Source organism: Sturnira hondurensis, unplaced genomic scaffold, assembly GCF_014824575.4.
Source record: "Sturnira hondurensis isolate 20B ecotype Veracruz unplaced genomic scaffold, ASM1482457v3 Scaffold0020489, whole genome shotgun sequence".
Lineage (NCBI taxonomy): Eukaryota > Metazoa > Chordata > Mammalia > Chiroptera > Phyllostomidae > Sturnira > Sturnira hondurensis.
The window spans coordinates 86,629-108,414 of NW_028093120.1; the positions used below are offsets into that span (position 1 = coordinate 86,629).

Genomic DNA, 21,786 nt, shown 5'->3' on the forward strand with positions numbered 1-21,786 from the left:
GTCATGAAGTCAATGATTCAAGGATATATCATGATTCGGTTGCTAATTTTTATTCCTCATGAATATGGACCATATGGGGATTATAGGATTCATGGTTCCAGGACATATACACATTCATATTCTCACCTGGGAATGCACCCATGTGTGCACACCTGCACCCACGTGTGCATGTGCTCGGCAGCAAGAACATGATCTTTTAAGTCAACAACCCTCCCTACCCCCCATTGAAGCCCTTCACACAATGCATTACTTAATCTTGCCAAACCCCCCAAACAAGGAAAATACTAAGTGTTTTACGAGCCTAGCCTAAAATAGACAATAACATTACTTGATCAAGTAAATTTCCCACTGATTGACCCTTACTAATTGAACGCTGCCACTTGGAGGAATTTATTTTCCTTAGACGGAAAATAAATTCACCTCTCTAGATTTGTCAAAATTTCTGAGAAAATTCTCTCCACACAGTCTATTGGCAAATGTTAATGTAGTTTAATCAAAGCAAGGCACTGAAAATGCCTAGATGAGTTCATAAAACTCCATAAACACACAGGTTTGGTCCCAGCCATTTTATTGGCTGCCAGCAAAACTACACATGCAAGTATCCGCCCTCCAGTGAGAATGCCCTCTAAATCACCTCAGTGATAAAAAAGAGCAGGTATCAAGCACACCACCAGGTAGCTCATAACACCTTGCTCAACCACGCCCCCATGGGAGACAGCAGTGATAGAAATTAAGCAATAAAGAAAAGTTTGACTAATTATGCTTGCAAGGGTTGGTAAATTTCGTGCCAGCCACTGCGGTCATATGTTTAACCCCAGTCAATAGACTTACAGCATAAAACGTGTTTAAGGACCTCCTCCATAAAGACAAACCCTAGACTTCCGCCAAGATGGAGGCATAGGTGGAAACACTGTGCCTTCTCCCACAACCAAGTTTGAATACAACAAAGGTTTGGAGAACAAAGACACAGCCAAAGGACAGAAAATTGGATTATACGGAAGTCCAATTACATCTACCCCTGCAACCGGGACGGTAAGAGGGGCAGAGCCAGCAGTGGAACAGGGTCGGGCAGGACAGATCCCCCGACCTAGGCGCACAGGCAGCCTGGACATAGTCAGGGTGTGGGGCAGACTGACCTCGGTTGCACATTCGCACACAGTGAGACGGACTTCGCAGGCCCCAGGGGACGAGGGCTGACGGCGGTGGCACACTTGCATGCAGTGGGACGAAACGCGTGGGACGAAATGCATGGGCCTGGTGATGGTGGCAGCTGCGGCACCTGTAGCTGTGGCGGCGAGAGGCGGCAGGCGGCAGACAGGACACCATTTTTCCTCTTTGACCCCGCCCCCACATACAACGTCACAACCCAGCGACTTAATTGCCCTGCTCTAGTGAACACCTAGGGCTCCGATCCTGATACATAACAGGCACGAACAGCCCAAAAGATGGTGCAAGAAGAACTCAAAATACCAGAGCCCATAACTCTCAGCAACCGAGAAATTGCCAGCCTCTCAGAAGCACAATTCAAGACACTATTTATCAGGATGCTCACAGAACTGGTTGATTATAGACACAAATTAGAGGAACATATGAAGGCTAAACTAATTGAAATGAAGGGAGATGCACAGGAAACCAATAGCGATGGAAAGGAAACTGAGACTCAAATCAATGGAATGGACCAGAAGGAAGAAAAAAACATCCGACCAGAAGGAATGAAGAAATGGGAATTCAAAAAAAAAAATGAGGAAAGGCTTAGGAACCTCCAGGACATCTTTAAACGTTTCAACATCCAGATTATAGGGGTACCAGAAGGGGGAAAGAAACAGCCATGAGTGGAAAACTTATTTGAACAAATAATAAAGGAGAACTTCCCCAGTCTGGCAAAGGAAATAGATTTCCAGGAAATCCAGGAAGCTCAGAGAGTCCCAAAGAAGTTGGACCCAAGAAGGAACACACCAAGGCACATCATAATTACATTAGCCAAGACTAAAATGAAGGAGAGAATCCTAGAAGCAGCAAGAGATAAGGGGACAGTCACTTACAAAGGAGTACCCATCAGACTGTCAGCGGATTTCTCAAAAGAGACCTTACAGGCAAGAAGGGGCTGGAAAGAAGTATTCCAAGTCATGAAATCCAAAAACCTACAGCCAAGATTGCTTTATCCAGCAAAACTTTCATTTAGAATAGAAGGACAGATAAAGGGCTTCTCAGATAAGGTCAAGTTCAAGGAGTTCATCATCACCAAGCCCTTATTATATGAAATGCTAAAGGGACTCATATAAGAAAAAGAAGATGAAAAATATGAACAGTGAAAGGACAGCAAACTCACAGTTATTAACAACCACACCTAAAACAAAAGCAAACCAAGAGGACAGCTAGATCAGGAGTGGAACCATAGAAATGAAGAACACATGGAGGGTTAGCAACAGGGGAGTGGGAGGAGGAGAAGGGGGAGAAGGCACAGAAAATAGCATAGAGGGTAGATAGAAAATAGATAGGGGGGAGGGCAAGAATAGTGGGGGAAATATAGAATCTAAAGAACTTGAGACACGTGGTTATAAACTGAGGGGGGGAGAATGGTGGGGGAGGGAGTGTGCGGGTGGAGAGGAATGAAGGGGGGGAATAGAAAAACTGTAATGGTATAATCAATAAAATATATTTTAAAAAAGAAAAACCCTAGCTACGCCATAAAAAGTCACAACTACTGTAAGCTCTGCTACGAAAGTGACTTTAAAATACCTGAACACATGACAGCTAAGACCCAAACTGGGATTAGATACCCCACTATGCTTAGTCCAAAACCTAAAGAATCAACCCAACAAGATTCTTCGCTGGAGTACTACTAGCCAAAGCTTAAAACTCAAGGGATTTGGCAGTGCTTTACATCCCTCTAGAGGAGCTTGTTCTATTAATGATAAACCCCAATAAACCTCGCCAACCCTTGCCAACTCCAACTATACACCGCCATCTTCAGCAAACCCTGAAAGGGAACTATAGTAAGCTCAATCACAATATGCAAAAACGTTAGGTCAAGGTGTAGCCTATGGGTTGGAAAGAAATGGGCTACATTTCCTACTACTAGGATACCACTCACCGCATGGAAAGCCCCTGTGAAACCAAGGACCAAAGGTGGATTCAGCAGTAAATTAAGAATAGAGTGCTTAGTTGAATAAGGCCACGAAGAATGCACACACCGACCGTCACCCTCCTCAAATACAAACAGTATCATCTAATCCTATTACTACCTATTGTAACTCCTAGAGGAAATAAGTCCTAACAAGGTAAGCATACTGGAAAGTGCGCTTGGGTAACTCAAAGCATAGCTTAACCTAAAGCATCTAGCTTGCACCTAGAAGATATCATACAAACATGACTGCTTTGAGCTGTACTTAGCCCCAAACAAAATGTAATTACAAGTCTTGTCTAAAACAAAACATTTATCACCCATAAAAGTATAGGAGATAGAAATTTTCATAGGCTCTATAGAGAAAGTACTGCAAGGGAACAATGAAAGACTATACTAAAGCAACAAATAGCAAAGCTTACCCCTTGTACCTTTTGCATAATGATTTAACTAGACATACCTTAGCAAAGAGAACTTAAGTTAACGTCCCCGAAACCAGACAAGCTTTTCATGAGCAGCCTCATAGGGCAAAGTCATCTATGTGGCAAAATAGTGAGAAGACTTGCGAGTAGAGGTGAAAAGCCTACCGAGCCTGGTGATAGTTGGTTGTCCGATAGAGAATTTTAGTTCAAATTTAAGCCTACCTATAAATCCTCTAATTTTACTGTAGACTTAAAGTATAGTCTATAGGGGGATAGTCACACCCACTCAGACTAGGGTGATGTAGATGTGCCAGTTTAACCAATGGGCACATCTTAGGGGTATGGGAGGAAACCAAAGACCCTGGGAGAAAACCCACACAGATGTGGGGAGAACATGCAGACTCCATACAAACAGTGGCCCTGGACAGGAACTGATTTTCTTTTCTCATCAACACTATAACAAAATGTTGAATGAAGTTGACAGTATTCCAAGACCTGATGCATAGTCACCATTAGGTCTCCAAAACTTGTTCATCTTGTAACTGAAAGCTTGTGCCTTTTGATCAGTGTGTCCCCTTTTTCCCCACCCCCAGCCTCTGGTAACCACCATTCTACTCTCTCAGTTCTTATGAGTTTGACTTTTTTTTAAGATTCCCCATATAAATGAGATCATGCAATATTTGTCTATCCATTAATAGCTTATTTCACTTAGAATAATGTCCTTCAGGTCTCACAGTGACTTCTAAACACATGGTAAGAAGTATCCGTTAGTTAAGGCAATACTATCAGCTAAAACAAGTAAATCCACCTAATCCTAGTAGCATAATGTATTTGAAACTTATTTCACAATTTCCAAGAGACCCATTGGTAACTGGGGGTGGGAATTCTCCAAGGTCGTTTAGGGACCCATATAGATGAAGGCTTCCTCTTCAAAATAGGGTTTGTTTCCATGACAGTCCTGGGCTCAGTACTTGGACTCTAGATGGTACATAGGAACAGAGAGAGTAGGGGACTATATAGCAGGTTGTTATGAACCAGTCCTAGAAGGACTTTTGTCACTTCCACCGATATGCCATTGCCTGGTGGTCCCTGCAGCACTTGACTTCTAAAATAGCTCTGCAGTGGGAGGGAGCAAACAACATGCTTGTTATTTAGCAGCAAATCCTTTAGGCCAGAGGAGGGGTAAAACCACATCATTTACATTCCAGAAAGTCCTAGCTGGGCAGGGGGACAGGCCCCAAGATCTCTGGGGCTATGACAAGTCAGGGACTCTGTTCAACAATTTTGCCTGGCTCAGTATGGGGAGTTCAGTTTATAAAACTGATAAAAGAGGTTCTTTAAAAAGTGCCATGGTCTGGGTTCACCTATATGGCAGGAAAGTTTTCTTGACAGACCTGAATTTGAATGAGGGTCTGGGTTAGAGTTAGGTCACAGGGCAGGGTGATGGAGACAGAGCACCAGGGACTGAGTATCCGCCACCTCTGTTACCGCTCCCACACCTCCACTCACTGGGGGAATGGTCTTTTGCCAGAAAATGTGAATGGGCTTAACAGCTTTACCTCTGAACCAACAGAGTTATAGAGAAGAGAAAATGTTACAGGATGGGAAAAAAAAGCAGCAGCAGCAAGCATAGAATGAGTTTACAAGTTTGGGAGACTTCAGAATGATGCAAGAGACTGTTTGAGAGGAACTGTCACACAGAAAAGATACTTAGTGAGAGAGAAAAGAAAAGAGTTTAATTTTTTTCTGAACATTTTGTTTCATCAAGATGAATAAAGTTTAAACTATTTTCATTAATTTTGGGATGATAGATTTCTGGTGACTCCAAGCCATGGGGCAATTGATCTACAAAAGTGCTAAATCATGAGAAGAAAGGCCAGAATTCAGTCCATGGCACTGTCATCAATAAATAATTGTTAAATGAAATCTTCCTTCGGCAAGAAATATTTTGAGTGCAGATGACATCCATTTCTTCCCCTTCATCTCAAGCTTCCTGATGCCTTAGCTATAGAGGGGGGAAAAGCCTCACTTGACAGCAGTCTTAGCTCTCTGAGATAGGCGCAAGTGATCCTCCAGCTGCGCCACTTATGCTACTACTTGAATCGACTTCTTGTCCTTTTCTCGCCTGTGGTAGCTTGCACTCTAAGCCTTATGTAAGGATACAAACACACTACCATGCAGAGAAAAAGAAAATCAAAGCAAATGGCAGAAACCCAACTCAAATGAAAGAACTAGGCAGGTCATGGATACACTACTGGGTCTTGAGAACATACAAAGCCAGGGAACAAAATTTTGTCAGGACATTTTCTTGCCACCTCATACCAGGGCTTGGCTCTAAACATCAGCTCTACTCTTCCTCATTGAAAACTAATTTTCTCTTCCTGACCAATGTGAACTTTTCAATTGGTTTATTCATTTAATTAATTTTAGCTATGGCAGAGACAGTAACCTGGTAGAGTTGATCTCATGTCCAAAAACATACAGAAGGATCTCATTTGTCCATCTTCAGGCAAGTCCCATTCCTGTGAATGTAACAATGGCAAGGAGTGGGGCCCTAAGGAATAGACCAGCTCCTCCGCATTAAGGGGGTGAAGGGAGAAGCTGTCTCCTGAAGAAGGGGATGACCAGACCCAACCCATAAGCAGTGTATATAAGTAGGTAGAGTGACAGCTGCTCATCACAGGGTGAGGACAGCAAGAAACAAGGACAGAGAAAGAGGGTCCAGGGCTAGTCCACTCCCTGCTTCACAGACTGAGACACCGAGGCCCAGGGAGGGAGATTAGAAGAGAGGAACTTCTGGCTGTTCACTAAGGAAGTATCTGTATTAATAAAACAATCAGAATATTAAAGAATTTCATTGATATACTCACCAATAATAACAGCATTCATTGGGGAGGAGAAGATAAGAAGACCATAAGTGTGGGGAGAATGTAAACCCTCACTAATTCACATCTGTTGTATGAATGGTTCTCTAAACTTTCACGACACTAAGAATCACCTGGTGGAGCTTGTTTAAAAAAATGAAGCTTTCTGGCCCGACCCAAGGTCTACTGAATCATAATCTGGGAGTAGAGTCCAGGAACCTTCATTGTAACAACTGCCTGAGGTCACTCTGATGCAGGGGTTTTTATACAAACTCTGAAGAAGCACTGCTCTGAAAGAGCTCTCCCCTTCTGAGAGCTGGCTGGCTTCCTCCATTTAGCGGCAGAATTTGACAAACAGATACCTTTATGATCAAGAGATGGTGAAATACAATAAAGTCTCCAAGAATGGAAAAATACATTGATGATAAATAGATAAATAGGCAGACAAATAAACAGGTAAAAGAAAACCTACAGAAGGCCAGTTTTTTGGACTTCCGCCAAGATGGAGGCATAGGTGGAAACACTGTGCCTTCTCCCACAACCAAGTTTGAACACAACAAATGTTTGGAGAACTAGGACACACCCAAAGACCAGAAAACGGAATTATACGGAAGTCCGACAACTACGAACTGTTCAACGGGGACGGTAAGAGAGGCGGAGCCAGCAGCGGAGCTGGGTCAGGTGGGACAGATCCCCCGACCTAGGCACTAGGCACTTGGGCAGCCCGAAGCCAGTCAGGGTGCGGGGCAGACTGACCGTGGTTGCACATTCGCTCACAGTGAGACGGACCACACAGGCCCCAGGGGGCGAACCCAGTGGTGGAGGGCTGAGGGTGGTGGCACACTCGCGTGCAGTGGAACGAAACGCGTGGGCCTGGTGACAGTGGTAGCTGCGCCGCCGGGGGGGGGGGGCGGCAACCAGCAGATGGGAAGCCATTGTCCCTCTTTGACCCCGCCCCCACATACAACATCACAACCCAGCGACTTAGTTGCCCTGTTCTAGTGAACACTTTAGGGCTCTGATCCTGCTACATAACAGGCACGAACAGCTCAAAAGATGGTGCAAGAAGAACTCGAAGTCCCAGAGACAATAACTTTAAGCGACCGAGAAATTGCCAGCCTCTCAGAAGCACAATTCAAGACACTATTTATCAGGATGCTCACAGAACTGGTAGATTATAGTCACAAATTAGAGGAACATATGAAGGCTAAACTAATTGAAATGAAGGGAGATGCACAGGAAACCAATAGTGATGGAAAGGAAACTGGGACTCAAATCAATGGAATGGACCAGAAGGAAGAACAAAACATCCCACCAGAAAGGAATGAAGAAATGAGAATTCAAAAAAATGAGGAGAGGCTTAGGAACCTCCAGGACATCTTTAAACGTTCCAACATCCGGATTATAGGGGTACCAGAAGGGGGAAAGAAACAGCCACGAGTGGAAAACGTATTTGAACAAATAATAAAGGAGAACTTCCCCAGTCTGGCAAAGGAAATAGACTTCCAGGAAATCCAGGAAGCTCAGAGAGTCCCAAAGAAGTTGGACCCAAGAAGGAACACACCAAGGCACATCATAATTACATTAGCCAAGACTAAAATGAAGGAGAGAATCCTAGAAGCAGCAAGGGATAAGGGGACAGTCACCTACAAAGGAGTACCCATCAGACTGTCAGCGGATTTCTCAAAAGAGACCTTACAGGCAAGAAGGGGCTGGAAAGAAGTATTCCAAGTCATGAAATCCAAAGACCTACAGCCAAGATTGCTTTATCCAGCAAAACTTTCATTTAGAATGGAAGGACAGATAAAGTGCTTCTCAGATAAGGTCAAGTTCAAGGAGTTCATCATCACCAAGCCCTTATTATATGAAATGCTAAAGGGACTTATATAAGAAAAAGAAGATGAAAAATATGAACAGTGAAAGGACAGCAAACTCACAGTTATTAACAACCACACCTAAAACAAAAGCAAACCAAGAGGACAGCTAGATCAGGAGTGGAACCATAGAAATGAAGAACACATGGAGGGTTAGCAACAGGGGGGTGGGAGGGGAAGAAGGGGAGAGAAGGTACAGAAAATAGCATAAATGGTAGGTAGAAAATAGATGGGGGGAGGGCGAGAATAGTGGGGGAAATATAGAATCTAAAGAACTTGAGACACGTGGTTATAAACTAAGGGGGGGAGAATGGTGGGGGAGGGAGTGTGCGGGTGGAGGGGAATGAAGGGGGGGAATAGAACAACTGTAATGGTATAATCAATAAAATATATTTTAAAAAAAGAAGGCCAGTTTTTAAAATGAGCAAAAAATATGAAAAACTTACAAATTAACATAAAAATAATAAGAGATAATGTAATGTTTATTAGGTGCCAGGTGAGTACTAGCACCTAATGCCAGGTGAGTACTTCTCATACAATAACTTTTAACCTCAAGACAATATTATGTGGAAGGTACTAGAAAGAACTACTAATTCAACATAAAATATTATTTAAGTTCAATAGATTTCCAGAATTGTATGAGCAAAAGTTTAAAAATGTTAACACTCACTGTTAGGAAGGTTTTGTAATAGTCATTCAAACAGTGATGATAGGAATATAAATTGTTTTAAAATGTGTCAAAAACTTTTAAAGAGTTGATCTGATAATTTCACTTAGAGGAATCCTCAAAATCTAGACAGGAACCTTCATTAACAAATGCTTATGGGACTTCCAGTCAAGATGGCAGCACAGGTAAACATGGCTTACCGACTTACAAAACCACACCAAAATTACAACTAAAACTATAGAACAACCATCACTGAGAACCATCAGAAACCTCACTGAATGGAAATCTGACAACTATGGAATTAAGGAAAACATTCATCCAGACTGGTGGAGGGGTAGAGATGTGAAATGAGCTGGTCCCAAATCCACATGTGGCAGATAAAAATTTGGGAGGAATATCTATGGAGTACAGACTCTCAGCCCAATACTAGGCTCCCCAGTCCAGAGTTCCAGCAACAGGAATATAAGACCCTATAACTTCTGAATGCAAAAACCAATGGGGGCCGAGTTGATGGAATAAAGTTCTGGAGTCCCAAGCAGTTCTTCTTAAAGAACCCACACATGGCCTGCAAGTGGCCTACTCAGACTCATTCCCTCTGAGCTCCAGCACCAGGGTAGTAGCTTGAAAGGCCCAATGGCCTAGAGGGAGGAACTGAAGTGTCTGGCATTAAGGCAAGAGCTGGCAAACAGCTTTCTCCCAAATTGAAAGGCAAGAAGAGGCTATTGTCCCTTTTCTGAACACTCCCCACACAGAGCCACCGAACTTGCAGGTGGGTATCATGTCTGAGACTACAGCAACTTGTCTAACACTCTTTGTTCCCACCCTGGAGATTCCTGAGACTCCATGCATCCCAACTTACAGGCCACCCAAGCTGTTAACAGAAATTTTTCCGTATGAATAGCTGGTTTTGGCTCATGCTTCACAACTTCGTAAATTCTTTCAAACAAGCACAGCTGGCCTCAGCAAGTTCTGAGCCCCCATACCTCATGCTAAGTGGTCCTATGCCCAGCACTAGCAGCAGCCAGCCTAGATCCACAACTTGTCTTCACCTGGGAATCTCCAAGCCAAGCACAAGTAGCAACCATCTCAAATTGCTTTATAGCACAAGCAGGATGTCCCCAGCCAGAACACAGGCAGGGGCTGACTTTGGTTGGCCTGCATCACCCAAGAAACCCCAAGCCTGCACACCCAGTGGACAGCTACAGACCACATTGGAGCACCACTACCCTACCTCTGCATAGCTGATCCTCCATGGAGGGTGGAAATCAGTGGTCAGTGGCGACAGCCAGTCCTTGCAACTGACAGGCCTGGGTAAATCCATCCCATTGACCTGTATACAGCAGTCAAGGCTCAACTACAAGAGGAGGGTATACTCAGCCCACACAAAGGTCATATCTTGAGTACTCAGCTTGTATGAGGGTGAGTCTGTTCCACCAGACCCTATAGGACAACTACTACATTAACTCATGCTACCAAGACAGGAAGTCATAGCAGCTCTACCTAATATACAGAAACAGACACAGGGAGGCTGCCAAAATGAGGAGACAAAGAAACATGGCCCAAAGAAAAGAACATATCAAAGCTCCAGAAAAAGAACTAAACAAAGGAGAGAGATCTACTACATGCAGAGTTCAAAACACTAGTTATAAGGATGCTCAAGGAAATTAGTGAAGACCTCAACAGCATAAAAAATATCAGTCAGAAATAAAGAATATACTAACTGAAATAAAGAACAATTTACAAGGAAACAATAGTAGAGTGGATGAAGCCAAGAATCACATCAATGACTTGGAACATATGGAAGCAGAAAAACAACCAATTAAAACAACAAGAAGAAAAAAGAATCCAAAAGAATGGGGATAGTGTAAGTGGCCTCTGGCACAACTTCAAGCATTCCAACATTTGCATCATAAGAGTGCCAGAAAGAGAAGAGAAAGAGCAAGAAATCAAAAACCTAGAAAAAAATAATGAAAAAATAATTGAAGAAAACCTCCCAACTTTGGTGAAGGAAATAGACATGTGAGTCCAGGAATCACAGAGTCCCAAATAAGATGGATGAAAAGGGGACCACACCAAAACACATCATAATTAAAATGCCAAAGGTTAAAGAAAAATAAAGAGAATCTTAAAGCAGCAAGCATTGAGGGAAGCCATTAGTTACCTACAGGGGAGTTCCCATAAGACTGTCAGCTGATTTCTCAAAAGAAACTTTGCAGGCTAGAAGCGATTGGCAAAAAATGGTCAAAGTCATAAAAAGCAGGGACCTACAGCCAGGATTGCTCTACCCAGCAAAGCTACCATTTAGAATCAAAGGACGGATAAAGAGCTCCTCAGACAATAAAAAACTAAAGGAGTTCATCATTACCAAACCAATATTATATGAAAATTTAAAGGAACTTAAGAAAAAGAGCAAAACTATGAATAATAAAATGGCAATAAATAGATATATATCAACTGAATCTAAAAAACAAACTAAGCAAACAAGAAGAACAGAGACAGAATCACGGTTACAGAGAAGGTTTTGATGATTGCCATGTGGGAGGAGTGTGTGGAGGAATGGGTGAAGATGTGGAGAAATAAAGAAGTACAAATAAGTAGTTACAGAATAGCCACAGAATAGTACAGGAAATTGAGTAGCTTATAAACTTATATGGATGAACCATGGACATGAACAAAGGGGTGGGGATTGCCTGAGGTTGTGGGGAGTATTGAGTGGAGGGTGGCAAAGGGGGAAAAACCAGGACAACTATAATAGCTTAATCAATAAAATATAATCTAGCCCTGGCTGGCATAGCTCAGTGGATTGAGCTCAGACTTGAGAACCACATGATCTCGGTTCAATTCCCAGTGAGGGCAATTGAATTCAATACAATTAACACATGCCTGGGTTGCAAGCCAGTTCTCAGCACGGGACGCATGAGAGGCAACCATACATTGATATTTCTCTCTTTCTCTCCTTCCCTTCCTCTCTAAAGATAAATAAATAAAATCTTTAAAAAAAGTAAGCAGCTGGAAATGTGCCTGTGGGGCAAGTCACTTTAAAAATAATAATAATAATAATAATAATAATTTAAAACATGCAAGAATGAAATAAAAAGAAATGCTTATGATAATTTTATTTACAGTAGAAAATTGGAAAGAACTAAATGTTCAACTGTAAGGAAATAATTGACTAAATTATTGTATATTTATGTTTTAGAATATAATGTACCATTAAAATGACATGGAAAAATATACACTATCAAAAAAGGATAAAAATCGGGACATGGTCTAAAATGAAGGGCTTTCTCCAAATCTTCCTGTGGAACTTAAGGTACATAGTGGTTCATGAAATAAAAATATCTCAGTTCAAAAAGAGTTTGGAGGACTGGAGCCCCCAAAAATAGTGAAGTGGGGAGCTTCAACTATCCACACTTCCACTGAAGAAAACATAATTAAGCTGTAAAAACTGTCAGATAAAGGAATGCAATTTAAAAAACCTTACAACTCTCAGGAGAATACTTAATAAAGAAGAGGCTGCTAAATTCTAAATTTTGATAAGACAGTGTGTGAGGTTTAACTTACCCATCTCCCATTCCCCAGCTTGGCCAGTGGTCAAGATGATGGTGCTCCTGTTTCTGGTGGTGCAGCCTGCTGGTACCAGAGGGAGCAATTCAGACGTTATTACCAAAGAACTGTGGCCGTGCATTTTTAACTGTCTGGTGGCTTCCTGAGGCATTGGCTCAGAGGCTTGCTTTTGTTTTGCCACCCTTGGAATTCTCTTAGTGCTGGCATGGCTCCCTGGGCAGCATTTGTCAAAGTATTTAAAGACATTTTATTACTAACTTCCACTTGGGGCAGGGGATAGAATTAGGACAAGCAGCAGACACACCAAAAATCCTAGGGAGGAAGAGGCTGACAAGGAAGACATATAAGGGAATAAAGGCTTTGAAAGGCTCGCAGGTATACCAGAGAATCTGGAGGGTCAGGCACATGGCCAAGTCTGAGGGCATGCTCAGAAAAGGCCTAAGGTGACCCTACGCTTGCACGTCTGGCTGGTCTTCGGGCTCCGTGTACCAGGAGGTAAGAGCTAAGACTGAGTTGCAGGTAGTCTAGCATACACTAAAGGGTTCCAGCTCAGAGACAATCTGCAAAGACTGAAAATACTGCGAAATATTTTCCATGTTGTTTTCTTTTTGGCTACAGGCACTGAAGAAAACATCTCTCAAGTCACTGGCTGACTGCCGAGATGATGGAAGACAGACACATATGACAGCACACGATGAAAAAGATAGTCTTTGTGACATCATGTAGAGAAGTCACTAAACAAATGGATGACAGCAGCCCATGGGTAACAGAAAATCATGGCAGGGGACAGAATTTCCAGACCCTTCGAGTGATCACATCACAATATTCAAAATGTCAAGTTTTCAACAAAAATTATAAGTGTGCAAAGGATCTGTGGTCCATTCACAGGAAAAAGAAAATAGATAGAAATTGTATCTGAAGATGCTCAGACATTTGACTCACCAGACAAAGGCTTTATATCAACTGTATTGAATATACTCAAAGAACTAAAGGACACCATGCACAAAGAATTAAGAGAATAATGTCCTAACAAATAGAGAATATCAACAAATACAAAGTCAAAATAAACCAAATAAAAATCCTAGAACTGAACAATGCAGTAGCTAAAATGAAGAATTCACTAGAGAGGTTCAATAGCAGATTTTGCAGGCAGAAGAAAGATGGATCCATTAAAGTTATTTGGTCTGAATCTAGCTGTCAAGACCTGCAAGACACCATTAAGGTGCTAACATACACATTATGAGAATCCCAGAAGCAGATGAGGGAAACAAGGAGGCAAAAATATTTATATTTATACATATAAATATATGGGGAAATGTTTAAAAAGTCCAAAATTTAATGAAATACATGAGTCTATACATCCAAGAAGTTCCATGAACTCCAAGTAAGATAAATTCAAAGACCTTCACACCAAGAAACATTGTAACCAAATTGTCAAGTCAATCTTGAAAGTGGCATCTACAATGGATTCTCAATACAATTAACACTTGATTTCTCCTTAGAAACTATGAAGACCATAGGGCAACAGGGTGATGGGTTTAAAATGCTTAGAGAGAGAAAAAAAATCCTGTCAAACAAGAATTTCATATCTGGCAAAATATTCTTCAAAAATGAAAGAAATTTAGACATTCTCAGATAAACAAAAACTAAGGGAATTTATTGCTAGTGGACCTGCCCTACAAGAGATACTACAGGAAGTCTTTTAGGATAAAATTAAAGGATACTAAATAGTAACTCAAAACCATATGAATAAATAAAGAACACCAGCAAAGTTAACTATACAGGAAAACATGAAAAACAGTAGTATTAAATTTTTGGTTTGCACCTCTTCTTTCTTTTCTATGTGATTTAAGATGCAAGGTCATAAAATAATAATGGTAAGTTGATGTTAACAGGCACACAACATGTCAATGAGAGATGTGGGGGAATAACAACATGAAGGGGGTGTGCTGCCATCCCGGAGCAGAGTTTCTGTATGCTGTTAAAGTTATATCCATATCAACTCACACCAGATTGTTAGAAATCTAGAATGTTAATTGGAATCCCCTAAATAACCACTAATAAAATAATTTTTAAAACACACACAAAAAATAACAAGGGAATCAAAATGGCACACCAGGGAAAAAAAGAATTTAGAGGTTCACTGGCTCATTCTGCCAAAAGATGCAAGACTTGCCTTTCACTGGAACCTGACATGTTGCCTGTGGGCAAAATGAGGCACCTCTGAACAGAAATCCAGCCCACATAAGACTTCTAGCAAAAGTGTAATATAAACAAGTGCAAAGCATTATCTAAGTACTGTGCATGAACCAGGAGTTTGATACAATCTGAGCACTTTTGCTACTGGTGCTGCCAGCGAACTGATGACAAGTGCTAGGGAGCAGGCCAGCATTTTCCTAAATGTGGTCAGCAAAAAATCATGCCATGACCTTGACAGGTACAACACAGGCAGGCATGCTGTGGCTAGACATGCTTGGAAATGCTGGGCTAAGTGGAGTGCAAGAAGTGTCTTTACTGTAGGACCCCTCGGAGTCTGTAACGCAATGTGCACGTACACCGAGTCCTCAGGAGGTGGTCACAGTATAAATATTTTCCAAACTTCTTGCTCATGGGAAGAATCTGTCATTTTGAAAACTGGAGCTTTAGAGAAAATCCTCCCAGGAATGCTGCTGGAAAGAGTTGAGCAGAACATGGAGGTTTTCTATGCCCCACTTTCTCATGCCCATGACTGGGGTGATGGCATGTGGGGCCACTCTGTGGGCACCTGAGTGGCAGACGTGGCTCTGTGCCTGCCACGGGGCAGGCACTCAGTACTTCCCAGATTGTATTATAAGATTTAGGTGCCAAGGAATAACTCAATAGACCCTTTATCACCTGTTTAATGTAAAACAGGAGAACACAGACTCTGAAGCTAGATAGACCTAGATTTGAATCCTTGTTCATCTCTCCCAACTGATACGGAGTTTAATATGTTCTCCAAAATAAGTTCATACCAACACCTAGACTAGAGTTTGATAAAATAACAGGAGACAATAATCTAGACAAGCTGACACATATAAAACTGACCATCACAGTCGACTCTTGTCAACTTGGCACCTACACACATCTTAAACCATACTTAATCTCCAAGTAAAGACAATGAAATAGATTTCCACATGATACATCTATCCTATATACACCAGAAAATGTGCTAATCCATTCCCCAGAAGAGGATATCCTATAACTTAAATACAGTGATGCAAAGTTAACTATTACTAATATCTCTCATGTCAGTTGATGATAAGGAGATACGACTTGAGCAACTTAACACCCCTGGGGTCCTCTATAAAATGGGTTTACAATATCTAGGCAGGAGTATTTACCCATTGATTCAGCAATTACTTGTATCAATCAATATAAACTATGTAATATTCAGTATTGAACTAGACATAATCTTTGCCCTTGACTAGTAGACAAGACAGTGAGATGCAGACTATCAAGAGTTTGGCATGGAGCCTGGAAGAGAGCAATGCTTGAGGAAGCTTAGTTGGTTTCCCCTTCCTCCTAGAATGATAAAGGTACTTTCAGAATAACCACAGGCATGGCTGTGTCTCTTTTCTCCACCCAAAGGTACCGTTCATTCTACAATAGATATAGCCTGAGGAAACTCCCAGATTCAGGGAAATGACCATGCCAAGGAATTTAGAGAAGATAGAGTATGTTAGGTGTCAAGAAATAACTTGGCACCTAACATACTATAGGTGTTGTTAGGTGCCAAGGAATAACTTGGCGCCATAATACAGTATGTCCACATTTCTGCAGATGAGTGCAATGCTTTAAGAACAATCCCATAAGATATCTTTTTAAGACCCAGTACCCATGGCATCCAGACACTCCACACTCTCAGGGGTGTCCGACCCATGGCCTGCAGGCTCCATGANAAGTTTGGCATGGAGCCTGGAAGAGAGCAATGCTTGAGGAAGCTTAGTTGGTTTCCCCTTCCTCCTAGAATGATAAAGGTACTTTCAGAATAACCACAGGCATGGCTGTGTCTCTTTTCTCCACCCAAAGGTACCGTTCATTCTACAATAGATATAGCCCGAGGAAACTCCCAGATTCAAGGAAATGACCACGCCAAGGAATTTAGAGAAGATAGAGTATGTTAGGTGTCAAGGAATAACTTGGCACCATAATACAGTATGTCCACATTTCTGCAGATGAGTGCAATGCTTTAAGAACAATCCCATAAGATATCTTTTTAAGACCCAGTACCCATGGCTTCCAGACACTCCACACTCTCAGGGGTGTCCGACCCATGGCCTGCAGGCTCCATGAGGCGCAGGATGGATATGAATGCAGCCCAACATAAAATCATAAATTTAGTTGAAACCCCTTTTTTTTTGCTCATCAGTCTTTGTTAGTGTTTGTGCATTTACTGTGTGGCCCAAGATAACTCTTCTTCTTCCAGGGTGGCCTAAAGACACCAAAAGGTTGGATACCCTTGCTCCACAGGCTTGGATTAAAAGAAAACAGAATGATCAACTTCTATGCGAGGAGATACTCATCCAGTTAAACTCTAGTTTTATAAACTGGAGTTGTTGTACCTTCACAGCCATTAACATTTTCTAGACAATTAAGTAAACATAAAACATTCAAGAGCTTGGCATAATGTTATATCACATTGATTTATAACAGAGGTCTTTGAACAATCACAAAATTCACTTTTCTAGGAATGGCAACTGCGTAATCATTGCATTACCAGAGGAGGATCTCCCCAAAGACTCTTGGAACACTGATTCCCAGCCCCCATCTTTTCATTTGAGGGCACAAGGGCATAAGGAGTCAAATATTGGCCACCTTAAAACTGTTTTCCACCATTTTCTGTAAACTACAAAATGTTACAAACTTTCTGTGCACTTTTTCAGACATTTTCGATGTAAGACAAAGATGTAAAGACTAAAACAAATCTAGAAGATGTATATTTCTTTAGTGTATGAAATATAAACTGATCCAATTCCATTCTTTGAACTTGAAATTGTGTGCATGCCTAAGAAACAATTCGCCAAGCACAATTGCCAAACTCATGGTTACCAGAGCTGTGGGGAGTCAGTAAGAAGAGCAAACAGGACCCTCCAGGTATAGGTCATCTAGTAATAAATAAGGGGCGAATGAAGGACAGAAAAACAATTTCTTTAAAAGGGTGCAAATCCACAAGCTTGTGTACCACATACACATAATACTTATAAGTGTGATCACTCACAAAAACTGAGGTTTCCCAGAATTTTACCTGGTATGATTCTTAGTAAAAATGAATCATAGGACAGAATCTTTTTTACCAAACAAAAACAAATACTCACTAGTTCACTTGAATACCCACAGAGAGTCTGTCTACCATGTAGCAGGCACTGCAGTGACCACAGTGAAACTGACGGACTGGTCTCCACTGGGCCAGGAGCTTTCAGTCAGCAGGCAGTTCCAGAACAGTGTGGACTGTGAGAGTACCAGGAGGTCACCTAACCTAGACCTGAGCCTCACTGAATGTGGACTACTCCAAACTGAGACTGAAAAAATGGGGTGTCAGCTAAGGGAAGGCCCTAAGAGTGGTAAGGAAAGAGGCTAGGTCCCAGTTGAAAGGGAAAATAACATGCAAAGGTTTGAAGGAAGAGTGATCCAAGAATGTTAAAATTATTAAAGATACTTCAGGTTAGCTGGAGTTTCATACCCTATCTCTTTCTCTCACCAAGGATAGAATTATGGGTACATTTCTGAGGCAGGTGCGAGTCTGTCGGCAGCCATTTATAACAACAGGTGGTAAGTTCAATATCCCAAGAGAACAGCTCACCAATATTTGGGGAACAAAGAAAGCTTCCCTGAGGAGCCATTCATTCTTTGAGCTGAGGGATAACTGGGAGTCCCCAGCCATCAAGGGTGAGTGAGCTATGAGCCAAGTTACAGAGCAGGGCAGTATCAGATGTCAGGGTAATGAGCGCTGGCTGTGCAGATGAGACAAAGGAAAGCTCAGAAAATTTATTTATTTATTTCCTGGGGCAGAAAAATACACAGGGACCAGATTAAACAGGGTCTGTGTGCCATGTTAAGGTTTTGGGATTTATCTTAAGCCTAGAAGTGTCTTAACCATGTAGTATCATAACTATCTTTGCCTTTTAAAAAGGTCCAAGTGCTTTTGAGAGAGAAAAATGCCACAGGCAAACATTGAACTCTGGTTACTGATATGCATACTTAAATTGTATAGGAGGAAGTATGCTGATGTCTATGATTGCCTTTGAAGTGCATGAAAAATAAGAAGATTGATGGATGACTAGAGAGTTGGATGATTGGCTAGAGGTGTGATAAAGAGAAAAAGTAAAATGGTAATGGTAAAATCGAAGTGTTGGGTACATGGGAGTCCATTGTAAAATTCTTTCAATTTCCTTATGTTTGAAATTTTTCACAACAAAATACTGGAAAATTAGATTATTCTGGCTGCTGCTTGGATAAAGCTTTGGAAAGGGGCGAGGCAGCCAGTTGGGAGATTGTTGCACTAATTAAGGCAAAAGGTGATTATGGTCTAGACCTTAGGGGGAGAAATAGGGATATAAGAACTCAGCCCTGGCTGGTGTAGCTCAGTGGACTGAGTGTGGGCTGTGAACCAGAGAGTCACCGGTTCAATTCCCAATTAGGGCACATGCCTGGATTGTAGGCCAGGTCCCCAGTAGGGGTCACTCCAGGCAACCACACATTGATATCTATCTCCCTCTCTTTCTCTTTCCCTTCCCCTCTCTCTAAAAGTGAATAAAATCTTTAAAAAATCTTTTTTAAAAAGGTGAACTCAAATGGTATTTACTAAGTTAAATTAATCGCTTTGGTGATGGGATAGATATGGAGTCAAGGAACAGGTGGGGATAAATGATACTCCTGTTTCACCACTCTCAGTACAAACCACTTCTGACATGAGACATGGATGCTCCATAGATTGGGGGTGAGAAGGACTCATATGACCCACTAAGAGCTCTGAATCACCATGTCCGCTCCATCTGGCCTCTGACTTCAGATTCTTACAGGGAGATTCCTAGCAATTGTTCTTTACTTTTTTTGGTCTGATCTCAGATAGTGGGCTTCAGCACCGTGGGCAACCTCCTGTGGAGGGGGAGAGTGGGAGAGTCATGCGCTGTGGCCCCAGACCAGGGAGGCTGGCTGCTGCTCCCACTGCTCTGCCTGCCTCCCCTCCCCAGAACCCTCTGGATGCTCCTGTAGCTCTGCTGCTGACAATTTAAGGGCTCTGTTTTGTTTCGTAGAACAAAACTGTTTGAGATCAGCAGCTTCATCCACAGCCAGCCTTGATCTATCCACTTACAATCAGAAAACAGATTTCTCTGTAAGACTCAGTCACAGTAAGGCACAAATGAGTTTTCCTCAAGGGCAGCACACGGCCTGGCTGGGGAGCTGTCACCCTGATGACATCTGAGAGGCGGTCTCCCCACTCCCTTCCTCCCCAGCACCACCGTAATTTTAGTTTATTTCCTGCAGCCTTGTCCTACAGAGCATTAGCAAATCCCTCCCATCCCTCCCCCACTGCATGTGAGGGCCGTTTTCCAGAGGGTCTGTTTTCCATCTCAGTAATCACCTCCACGCTCCTTTATGGAGTCTTGTCCCTGCCACGCCCACAGCCATCTGAGACTTAACGTTAAACTCAAACTCTCTCACCTCGTCAAGCCTTACAGCCTCCCAAGTACAGTCGACCCTTAACACAGGTTTGGATTTCCCGGGACCACTTATACTCGGATTATATTCAATAAATGCAATCAGCCCTGCCTATCCTGGGGTTTGCATCCATGGCTTTAATTAACCAACCACGGATCAGAAAGTGTATTTTCACATTTCCAACGGAAGATTCCCAAACACACATGGAGAAACTGTTTTCCATTCGTAGTTGGTTAAATCTGAGGATATGAAGGGCTGAATGTAGTTACATTTGGAGGGAGTCAAAGTTATGTGAGTTTTCAACTGGGGGTGTTGTGTCATCTCTTATAACTACCCTACCTTGTCCAAGAGTCAACTATGCCCCCCAAGGGGGTATATGTGAGGACTGAACAGAGCGCACACCCCTGAACATTCGCTGAATGTTCATAGGAAGAGTCATGCCAGAAGAAAGCCATTACCTCCTGATCTCAGACCCTGAAATGGAGACCCCTGGCTCCACGTAAGGCAAGGACATGGGAGCCTGGACTGGTAACCATCACTGTTCCCAAAGAAAGCCAACACATGCTTCCCAACATACAATCTGATTATGGCATTTGATTTAAAAAATAAAAATAAATAAAAGACATCACTCGAGACCCAGACAGCACCCACCGTTTCCTCCCTGGAGCTCCCCCTCACCTGAGTCTCGTGCAGCAGACTGAGTGGTGTCTACCCCAGCTCGGATCCTAGCTCTGCCACTGCTCAGCTGAGCTTCGCTCTTCCCCCAGTTTAAAAGGGCAGGGGTGGGGGTGGTCGTAGGAGTAAGCCACACTATATACAACAATATCATAGATAGGCCCTTGGAAACTGACACTTTAGCAAAACAACATCTAATGAAGCCAATTTTACCACAGGCGAATTGACATAAACTGGAGTTAAGTTCCTCTAGCATCTCATCAACGTTATAACAAAACAACGTTGAATAAAAAATTATTTGACAGGACAGTGGCCCCTGCACACTAACTAAGGAAGGCCATTACATGGACTGTGGAGGGACTTTTTAGTTTTGTTTGTTCTGGCTTTGTTCACACATTTAAATTCTTGGGTCCCCAAAGCCCCACTTTATCTCTGCATCTCTGTGCTGCTGGGTCTGCTCTCCAGAGGGAACCTCAGCTCCTGGGGACCCAGAGAGGTCACTGTCACTGTTACAACCCAGGGGGCCCATCCCAGGTAACTGCTGAGGGAGGGGCAGGTAGAGCTGTGGAGCAGGGCTGAGAAGGAAAGGCTTCCCAGGAGAAGAGGGTAGGAAGGGAAATCATCAAGACTCACTCTGTGCTGGGCATGATGCCAAGTCATTTTCATGAACTTTCCCTTTCATTTCTTTCTCTCAACATTTCCATCATAACAGCCCCCTTTACAGACATGGAAACTAACACGTAGAGAGTTTCAGTCCTTTCCTCAAAGGCATCCAGCAAGCAAGTAGCAGCGCTGAGGGCGGAGCTCAGCAACTGACTGAAGAGCTCATCCACTGTGAGGTCTCTGTTTCTCTGAGAAAGAAAAACCCTTTCTCCAAAACTCTGGGCTCCAGTCACAGGAGGGCCCTACACTG

General features: G+C 42.5%; 1 long non-coding RNA gene across 1 annotated transcript; it reads right to left on the reverse strand.

Moving 5' to 3' along the window:
- Positions 1-2,522: 2,522 nt before the first annotated feature.
- LOC118975678 (uncharacterized) lies at positions 2,523-21,391 on the reverse strand. The gene is made up of 4 exons (XR_005064110.1): positions 21,381-21,391; positions 15,632-15,635; positions 3,431-3,837; positions 2,523-2,533 (listed from the first exon to the last, which is right to left on the reverse strand). It is a non-coding gene; the product is annotated as an uncharacterized LOC118975678 (long non-coding RNA).
- Positions 21,392-21,786: the final 395 nt, after the last annotated feature.